The sequence below is a fragment of the Lygodium microphyllum genome, chromosome 10 (genome assembly GCF_053477565.2).
Source record: "Lygodium microphyllum isolate KBCC chromosome 10, Lygodium_microphyllum_v1.1.10, whole genome shotgun sequence".
NCBI lineage: Eukaryota > Viridiplantae > Streptophyta > Polypodiopsida > Schizaeales > Lygodiaceae > Lygodium > Lygodium microphyllum.
Genome location: NC_141144.1, coordinates 90,022,656 through 90,033,691, shown reverse-complemented (window position 1 = coordinate 90,033,691; position 11,036 = coordinate 90,022,656). Strand labels below are relative to the sequence as shown.

The 11,036-nt window shown below is 42.5% G+C and overlaps 1 pseudogene; it reads left to right on the top strand.

Annotated features, from left to right (window-relative positions):
* The first annotated feature begins 2,166 nt into the window (after window positions 1-2,166).
* LOC148030261 (inorganic pyrophosphatase TTM2 pseudogene) lies at window positions 2,167-10,920 on the top strand (annotated as a pseudogene).
* The last annotated feature ends 116 nt before the right edge of the window (window positions 10,921-11,036 follow it).

Genomic DNA, 11,036 nt, shown 5'->3' with positions numbered 1-11,036 from the left:
TTCCATGGAACCTCCGACCTATTCCAGTGCCTAAGGCACACCTGCCAAAGTTGATTGATTTGTTGAATGAGAAAATCAGGATGGGAATTCTTGAGCCTTCATCTGCACCATACTCAAACAGGTGGTTTACGGTTCCAAAGAAGAATGGTACTCTCCGATTTATACAGGACATGCAGCTAGTAAACAGAGTTACTATTAGGAATGCTGGTATAGGTCCAGTTGTGGATGAGTTTGCAGAAGTATTTGCTGGACGTGCCATCTATTCTTTAGGTGATTTGTATTCGGGATATGATCAGTTTCAGCTGGCTTTGGAAAGCAAGGACATAACCACCATGAGAACTCCTATTGGGCTTGTCAGGATGTGTACCTTGCCTCAAGGTGCCACTAATTCTGTTGCGCATATGATGAATTCCATGCATAAGTCTCTTCGTGATTATATACCTCAGCTTACTATGCCTTTCTTGGATGATGTGCCCATTAAGGGGTGTGCAAAAGAAGAGAACAATGAGAGTCTAAATGAGCAGGGATGTAGATACTTTGTGGCTGATCATATTTCAACTTGTGAGAAGATTTTAGCCAGGTTAGAAGAAGTGAACTTGACACTATCAGGGCAAAAATCTATTTTTGGAGTGAATGAGATTGTCATTGTTGGACATATGTGTGGATATTATGGCACAAACCCTCACCTGATAAGGTGGATGCTATAGGCAAGATTACGGAGTATTGTTCTACCACTTCAGAGATACGGAGATTCATTGAAGCTTGTGTGTTTTATATGATTTGGATACCTCATTTTGCACACATAGCTGATTGTTTATATGAGTTGTTTCGAAAGGGGCAGAAATTATTTTGGGATGAGAGCCACACTAGAGTCATGCGGAAAATGAGGAAGTTATTGCAGATTTTTTGTAAGATGGTGAAAAGATGGTTTGGGTTGTATATAGTCAGATATGTCTTTGATAATGCAACATATGAGCTGACAGAATTGGATGGGACAGTGCTTAGAGTGCCCATTGTAGGAAAAAGAATCAAGATTTTCAAGAAAAGAGATGATGAGGATTATGCATTGGAAGAATTTGCAAGAGAAGAGCAACGAGAAGAAACTCCAATGGAAGAGACAGATGATATGACAGATAATCTTGTTGATATACTAGAAATGCACAATGAAGAGATTGATCTATTTGTGGATCTTGATGATAATGATCATGGGTAGTTGGCCCATCCGGAGGATGCGCAGGATTAGAGGGGGTGGATGTTGTATTGCTGCGCATCTGAGGTGTGAAATCCACCCAAAAGTTGTGTGTGTGGGATTTGATACTTTGTACATATTTAGTTGTGTTTATACTTTTGTTCTGCGTGGAAGAGGGTTTGGAGCAAGAGGAACTTATCAGTAATGCTCTAGTTGGCATGTCTTGCCAAGTAGTCAGTCAACCTAGATGAGGAGGTTTTGATCAACAGCTCACAAGAGCTTTGGGAGATGTGGCTGAGACTAGCACAGATTCTAAGATTGGTTATGTATATGGTGCTTTGATATTCGTAGGTGTGATTGGTAGAGTTCTTTGTGAAGTTCAATGTTTTCAAAATGTCATGCATGTTAGCTTATGCATTAGATCTTCTATGACTGCTGCTATATCTTCTCAAGGCATCTACAATAGTGGTACCTTGGTTGTATATGATGGGGCAGGAATAGAGGAGCTGAAAGAAAAAGCAAGAAGGACTATTTTTGAAATGAGGGCTTTTTGGAGGGAAGCAAAAACGAAGATGACGAGAGAAAGAAGGGGGGGCCGCTTTTCTAGTCGGGAAGGGGGTAAAGGAGCTGAAGTGGAAGAGAAGGAGACGACCTGCAGTAAACAATGATGAAGACGAAGCTACAGCTCGTGCTTTGCACACAAAAACAGAGGAGTCTAAAGGTAGACGAGAAAGTGCTGAAGTGACAATGACAAGAGAAGGAAAATGTGTTGAGGAGATTAAGGACACAGCAAAGCTAAAGGATAAGAAGTCAAAGTTGACGAGCTTGGAAGACAAAGCATCGATGACAAGGAAGGCAGCGCAGGTCACAATCGTCTTGTAGTGACAATTGTGGGAAAAATAAAGTGTCGAAATGTGTTTGTCCTTTCGGACACAATAGTTGCAGAGCTAGATTTGCAGTGGCAGTGTTTATTGGAGATGAGTAAAGGTACAGAATTGTTTGAGGGCAAACAGCCATTTACATCTGTCAGGCTGCGCACAAATATCCCAGAGTTGGAACTGGCATGCCCGCTGGCAAGAATTGATTCTAAGTATCCAGAACTTTCCATCGATTGTTATCGTGAATCTCGACAATTAACCAGAAAGGAAAGATAGCAATGGGGATGCGGTGTGAGCATGCAAGGCGATGGTGTCATGTCTATTGTCATCGACGGGTGTGACCAGGACCTGGCGAAGAACTTAGCTAGACGTGTGGTTTGGGTCAACCACGGCGATAAGTAAAGTCACAGACTCACAGATCCACGGGTAACAGACTATGAGTATCTTTTGGATAATATAAAAGATTTGAAGGATGGAAAGGCTGTGGACATACCTATATATGATTTCAAAACTAGCTGTCGTACCGGCTACAGGAGGATTGAAGCTCCTTCTTCTCGAATTGTTATCATAGAGGGCATTTATGCTTTAAGTGAGAAACTTCGGCTTGTACTTGATCTACGAGTCTCTGTGAGAGGTGTGCATTTCGATCTTGTGAAACGTGTGCTTCGTGACATCAACAGGTCTGGTCAAGCCCCAGAAGACATCATACAACAAGTTTCTGAAACAGTCTATCCTATGAATAAAGCTTTCATTGAGCCAGACCTGGAAACGGCACATATCACGATAGTTAACAAGTTTAATCCCTTTTCTGGACTCCAGAGTCCAACTTATATTTTAAAGTCCCCAAGAATTGCAGATGAAGAGCAAATTAGAGAAGTTCTATCCTCCATACACACTGAGGCAACAGAAGAGACTTATGATATATATCTTTTGCCATCGGGGGAAGATCCTGAAACATGCCAATCGTATTTAAGGATGCGCAACAGGGATGGGAGATATAGTCTCATGTTCGAGGAATGCTTAACAGACAGCCCTTTTCTAATATCTCCATGGATAACCTTTGAAGTCAGTGTCTGCCTTTTAGGTGGTCTGATGGTTCTGGGTTATACGACTGCAACAATATTAAAGCGTGTCAGCAAAGTTTATACAAATGATTCTGTCTCTGTGAAAGTTGATAAGCTTGAACAGCTGCACCGGAGGTTTATCCAGGTTTGCAGAAAGGATATTATGGGAGCAGAGAGTTATAAGGACTGCAAATTCTGTCCCTGTCAAATGTGGGTTGGTGCTGCCATTCCGTCAACATTCTTATCTTTTTGATTGCACCCTTCACCTCAGAACGAAGTGGTTTTCATTCAATCCTCTTAGCTTGCTTATTGAGTGTTGCTACCTTGCATGACCCAAGAGGTGACATTGATTCAAACCCTTGTTTGATTGATTGATTGATTTCGGAAGAGATTCATGATCACCCAATATTTGAGTCTTGAAAAGCTTGATTCAAAGAGCATTGTTGGCCTACATCACTGTATAGGCCGAATATAAGCAGAGCATCATTCTCTGGTTGACTGTTACAAATTTTTTTTTAATCTATACAATAGAGCTGAATGTATCTACAAAAACTGTACCTGAATACAAAGATGTCTTCATGATCCTATTCCAACCCCTTAGATCTTACTTCAGATTTCCTTGTTCCTTTGGAAAAGACAGGCTGTTAACATGACATGAATTTTTGTCAAGATGTTTATTGGAAAGGTTCCCATTCAGATGAAGCTGAATATATGTCACATATTATCAAAAATTGAGCTTTCAAATTGAATGTGATCTCACTAGATTGACCTTTTATCCTCAAATTATTCAAAGTCCTCTGTGGTTGTGACTTTGCTTTTGAAAACCCTTCGACACCGCTTGCGGGTCATATAGCTACTTCATAACATGAAATCTTGTGGGGATTAAATGGGGGGTCAAACGAACTTCGATCAACTAACCGAGACTTGCGTTGGCTTCTTGGCATTAAACTCCATTTAGAAAAACTCGAGCTCTTTGATATGCAACCCTTTCATTTTGCATGAAAATTTGGTCTTTTATGGCCTCTCGGGCTCTTTTTGGCTTCAAAAGTATCCTTTAAAATTCACTCTCATTGGCAACCAAGGGATAGGGCGACTCAACCTGTTGAATCCCATGAGCTAATTTGCACAAATAAGAATCATAAAAAGCATCATGCTCCCACAAAAATATACTAAAAAAAGCACAAGAACAGCTCTCACCTTACCCCTTGACAAAATCAAGGCATGAAGATCCTCAAGGCATAGACCCAATATAATCTTACAAAAATCTAGAGTAAGTCGCTAACCAAGTGCTCCAACATCACTACAACACAATGCCGCCATACACGCGTCCATTACACGCGAAAAGTTACGGGTGCGTGTATGGTCGTTTATACTTACAGCAATATCGGGCGCGTGTATACATGCATGTAATAGCGCGTGTATATGCGCCAAGTTACGAGCGCGTGTATGGTCGTGTATAGTTACAGCAGTATCAGGCGCGTGTATAATTGCATGTGAGGGCACGTGTATTTGCGCGTTAAGTCTGTCATAATACACGCTCTGTTACACGCGACACAGAGCCTAACTACAGAAATCCATTTCTTTTCAAAACAGAAAACCATTAAGTTTTAAAAATGTCATTGTGCATTGCAGTGTTTACAAACCATTACAAAATCCCACTACATGCACTTACAACAACGTAATATATTGAAAAATATATCTTCATATGGTTATTGAAAGACAAAGTATACAATAGAAATGTCATGAATTTGGAACAATACAGTGATGGATTGGTTAGGGTTCGATCTCATCTTCAATAAGATCCATCCTTGCCAAACGATCAACATCAATATCCATTTGATCAATTTGTAAGGCTACGATTAAATTTATTCTACTATCGCTATTTTGCCCATTGATAATGGTACCGATGCCTTGATCATTCTCATCATCATCACCATCATCCTCAATGGAAGGGTCATCCTCATGATCATGAGAAATGGCACGCTCATCCTCATTATCATGATCATCTACATTGGCATGTTCGACATCATCTTCTTTGCGGCTTGCCACATCCTCCATATGCTCCATATCAGTGAATGTATTATACATTACTTTGGAACGTGGTGCAATAGGGATGACATACCACAATTTACTGTCATGCACCATTGGCAGATAGATAACCTGCTCAAATACACATAATTCATTAATTAATTAGCATATCAAAAGTCAAGGGGTGCGCGAGCTTAGATATATATGTACATGAAACACATTTGTAAAAAAATGCATACCTGCTCACATTGTTGTGGCAATACGAGCCTATCTTTCTTTGTTTGCCAAAACTTTGTAGAGTCAATAGTTACATAGCCACTTGCATGGCATTTTATCGTTGCGTTAGGCCCTTTTTCCACCACGTTCATTTTCCATTTGACATCCAAAACATACACAAAGAAGCGGCGAAAGTCAAGTCTGTATATGTCTTGGATTGTGCCACAATAATCATCCATTTTTCCATTGGCTCCCTCAAAGCTACTAATGACACCGCAATCTTGTGTATTCCTCTTTTCATCTATTCTTTGTGTTCGAAAATGCTTGCCTTCACACCATATAGCATTGAACATAGTGCACTGGACCAAAATATAAGCAATATCTATGTAAGCAATTAATGTGAATAAATATGAAAAGCCAATCACTTACAAAGAATGCAAATTTACATTTGTTCTATGTACCTTTAACATGCATCCTCGTGCATACTCCCATTCTTCCGCCGTGATATGTAGCCCCTCATCTCTCTCTGCTCTCTCCATTTCCTCATGCAACCAATCAACATGAATATCATTCGAAAGTGTTGCTAGATGCTTAGGGTACGCCTTACGAGAGCCATGTTGCCTCCGAAAGAGAGCTCTGTCTACTTGCCTTTTTGTCTTTGCATCCTCGTATCTTGTAACCCATCTGCTCATCACATCACTATTAAGGATGCAAGTGAAATTAAGATCATCAATCAATGTTCTCTCAATTACTTTGCTCTGTCCTTTTCCTTGAGGCACAATAGACGTCATCCTCAAGTCCTCTTCATTGCTCCATAGTCGCGGCAAAGAGCTATCCACCTGATCAAGAAATTCTGATATATATACAAGAGACTCTTGTATCAACCAACCCTCAGCCATGCTTCCTTCGGGCCTTGCACTTTGCCTCACAAAGTCTTTTAAGGTCTTCATGAAGCGCTCTAGGAAGAACATCCAACGGGCATGCACAGTGCCACATAAAGCAATTTCATCCACTAAATGCACAATGAGATGTAGTTGACTTGTGAGAATGGTTCGCGGAAAAGTCTCCTCTACCATACAAACCACCTCCACTGCCATAACACGCGCATCATCCAATGTGGCTGGATCAATTGCTTTGGAACTAACATATCTGAAAAATAAATGCACAGTACGTTATACCTCATGCACATTCATTTTGCAAGGTATAATGAAGGGTGATCTTACATGGGATTTACATACCTCACAAGCTCGCCCATCTTATAAATACATCTTTTCAAACTCCTGTCTGCACAATGGTCGATGCTAGTAGGTAGTATGAACTGCGCACATAAGAGCACATGTATATTTGGGTTAGGGCATTACAAAATTTAATTTCAACCTACAATAATTGGAAAACACTTACTTGGAGCATCTTGTGCCAATCGTGGGACTTCAACCCATGTAGTTGCTCAACCCCTCTTTTCTTAGTGGTTGTAAACGCTCCCTTCAACGATCTCATGCATCCAGTGGGAGTACGCAAAGTGGTGATGGCTTGCTTTACCTGCTTCTCCTCCTTCTTTGATATAATCTAGGGAGCAGGCGGAAGACGAACGTGCCCACCCTCCTCTCGTGGCCAAGCTTGACGCATACGTCCTGCGACCTGCAAGTCCTCCCGTACGCTAACATTGTCTCTTTTATCAATAACATGTTCCCAAATACTAGATCCCACATTCTTGAAGATGTGCATGGGATCAAGAAGATGGTTGATCTTGAGATGGGTCCAATATGGTAGCCGGAAAAAAATGGAGTACCTACACAAGGGATTGCAGACTGTCATCTTTATTCCAACTTTAGAGACTACACAAAACAAGATTGAAAACAATGGAGATGTACCTGTTCATGCCATCTGGAGGAAGAACATTTGAAGACTCCCAAATACGCTTCCAATCTTTTGCACGAAGTGTCTGTGGATGAATGTTCCTCTTAATAGGAGCATATTTAGGGTGATCTGATGGGAGAAATCGATGATGATTATCGAATATGGTCTTACACAAACCATCAGCATACTCATGTACCAATGAAGGGCCACATATAGGACATGCATGTTTACCCGATGTCCTCAAACCTGTTAAAATAAAAAAAAAGTTAGAATAATAAAGTCAATAGTTATAATTGATATAGCTAGTAGTATTAGAGTCGGGAGGTAGTTAGAATTCTTACCAGAACAATCGCTGTATCCTGGAAAGTCATGCATTGTCCACATCAACACTGCTTTTAAGTCGAAGTGTCGAGAGGAGGGAGGCCTACTAATGTCCACTACCGCAACACCTCTCCATAGTTCCTCCAACTCATCAATCAACGGTTCAAGATAAACATCCATATGCTTGACTTTATGTTTCCCTGGAATCAGAAGGGATAACATAAGATGTCCCTTCTTGATCGCCATTGATAGTGGAAGGTTGTAATTCACCAACACAACCGGCCACACGCTGTATGCGGTGCTCTTGAAACCAAACAGATTCACTCCATCCATACCTAGGCCAAGTCTCAAGTTTCTGGGCTCTGTTTTAAAGCTGGGCCACTCATCTTCAATATGCTTCCAAGCAGAAGTGTCTGCAGGAATTCTCCACATGCCATCATCCGATCGATGCGAGGAATGCCATGACATGAGCTCTGCTATGGATTTGCACTTGAACATGTGTTTGATGCGAGGAATTATAGGAAAGTGTCGCAAGACTTTACGAGGTACATCAAAACTCTTCACATCTGTTCTATACCTTGCTTCACCACAAGTGGGACACTGTCGAGCCTCCTTATGCGTCCCACGAAAGAGAATGCAATCATTGACGCATGCATGTATGCGATCATAATCCAATCCTCCAAGAGATGTCACATAGCGCCTCGCTTTGTCTCTTGAGGTGGGTAGTCTATTCCCCTTTGGAAGCATGTTTGATAATAGCCTGCATCCAATATCATCAATTAGCCCATAACCCTAAACCCTATACTATAAACCAAAAACCACTAACTCAAATTTGCAAGTTACAATGCTTACTTCAATAATGCGTCAAGACTTGCATTGCTCCATCCATAAACTGTTTGTATATTGAGCAGTTCAAGTGAAGCACGTAAAATAGAGAATGTGCACCCTTCAAAAACCGGTGTCGATGAAGCGTTGTAGAGATGCTCTTGTTCCATATCATTGTCGTCCACACCTTTGTGATCATCCCTAAAAAGATTCCGCACCATGTCATCAAACACTTCCTCTTCCACAACTTCGTGGGGTGCAGGGCTATTGTCATCCCTTTCCCACTCATCTCCGACAACAGATCCCGAAGCTCCAGCATCATCTCGTCGACGCTTTGCATGCTCTCGCCGTGCGTATGGCACCATGTTAGGTTGTGGTACTGCATCCTGCTTCAATCACAGTATATATATTACAACGCGCTCCATTAATTTGCACACCATGAGTTATTTTAATACTTTCAATTCACATCTTCTCACCTCTAAACCTGTTTGAATCCATTCTCCATACATCGAGATGTGATTCAATGTAATTCGACGCGCTCGTACAATGCACCCTTGACATCGATTACACGTACACTTGATCCTTTGTGCCAGCCACACGTCGCGATCACGATGACGCATTGTCTCATCCTCACCAGAACTGCTTGAAGAGGATGATGACATGCTATGTCCAAAATAACCAATACAGAAGTAGGATCAGTTTTTAGTGAAATCATACACATCCTATGCACAAAACAATGGATACACAAGAACAATCAGTTTTTAAAAAAAGTATAAACAGTCTCTGTGTCGCGTGTACAGGCGCGTCTACAATGTATTCTGCTGCGCTTTTACACGTGCTTTTACACGCGTGATTTTTGCGTTTACCTACCGCGCGCGTCACTTTCTTTCTTTCAAAAGCCCTCTTTCAAAACACTTCTTCTTCTTCTTTCTTTGTCGCTACAGTACCTCTGCCTCCAGCTCTTCCAAACCCCCGAACCTGCCTCTTCCAACCAGCCTTCTCCCTCTTGGACTACCCAAAAGAAGCAAAGGGTGCAGACAACACAAAAAGGGAGAGAGAAGCAAGAATCAACGAACTCACTTTTCAAAGACTTTTCAAAGAGGTTGGTTGTCGTTTGTTTGTTTTGGCAAATCTGTCGCTTTCTTTCTTTCCACCCGTGCTATGTGTACTTGAAAGCGACAGAGGATAGAATTCACACACATTGTATATGTGCTTAACTATTTATTTCTTGACAAACGACATCCGTCAAGATAGAGGAAAGAGAGAAGAAGGAACCCTTGTGTATGTGTTTAGTCATTTCTCCCTTGATGGACAATGTCCGTCAAGATAGAGGAAAGAGTTTTTGTTTTTCATGAATTTCGTCACTAATTCGAAATGCCCATCCTCCTCCTAGACTCCCAGGTCACACCGCGCCCCCAAGTACACAAGCCTCTCCACTGCCGTCTACGCCTGCGAGTTCGGCGAGACGTACCCCTGCGCATACACGCTCACCGAGGAGACACACCCCTGCACGGACACACTCACGCACACCCTCCTCTGTACCGTCACGTGAGGGCTCACGGCCACCATCACGTGCTCCCTCACAGCCACAGTCACGTACACAGTCACGTGCAGCCACCCCTAGTCATGGCTACTCCCGCAGTACAGATGAGAGCCGACGCCGCAGTAGGGAGAGCGGGAGTGGAGGATTATGCGGCGGGTGCTTTGGTGGGGGGGGTAGTAGGGCACGCGGTGAGAGAGGGCATGGAGGGAGGCATGTACGAGGAGACAGTGAGGAGTCGGAGGAGGCAAGAGAGGTGGAGGGAGAGATTTTCTACGATGTTACGGATAGGGGCGGGGTAGTCATGGATGCGAGAGGGAAAGAGGTGATGGAGTATATGCGGGGGGTAGTTTCAAACATGTATAGAAACTGTTTTGTAAAATTTAAAGATCAGGATAGCGGTTAGTTAGGGAGGTCCTAGATAGTGTACATAGTCGGTACCCCAATCCCCCACGAGCGACATTCTCGAATGTATGGGGAAGGACGCGAATAAGGGAGATCTTAAGTAATAAAAGATCTCACCTTAAGAAACTCGCGTACGATGATGGGGTGAATGTAGCTGCGGGTGGCTATCCTTGTGAGAAACCTGCCACTGCCCACAAACGCGAGTGGAAGGAGGCAAAGAAGCACGCAGAGGGAGGCGTGAAGAGCAGCAGCATGTGGAGGCACGACGGATCCAGATGGAGACCATTGGATCGTCGCATTTCGGATCTGGCGGCGTCGAGTCGTGGGAGGCAGAGTTCGTAAGTAACTTGCCTCTTTATTTGATTGTTTGCCAAATTCATTGATTCTATGATTGTTTTGATCTTACAAACTATCTTGATTATGTTACAGCGACGGGTTATGGGGAGGAGGCCCACAGCCCACGAGACTGGGTATGCTTGCCGCAACAGCAGACGTGACACGTGGGCCATCTTCAGAAACGAGGGACGTATTACGGATGCGCAGTTTGACGCGGCCATGAGACCATACGGTCGACAGGTACTTGAAAACTCTAAATGAATGATTTCGGTTTATTTAATTGCATATATATGTATACTTACATACGGTATATTTCTTGAACAGGCACAAGCTGCTGATTTTTTTTTCCAGAGGCACCCAAAAGCACTCTCTGGATT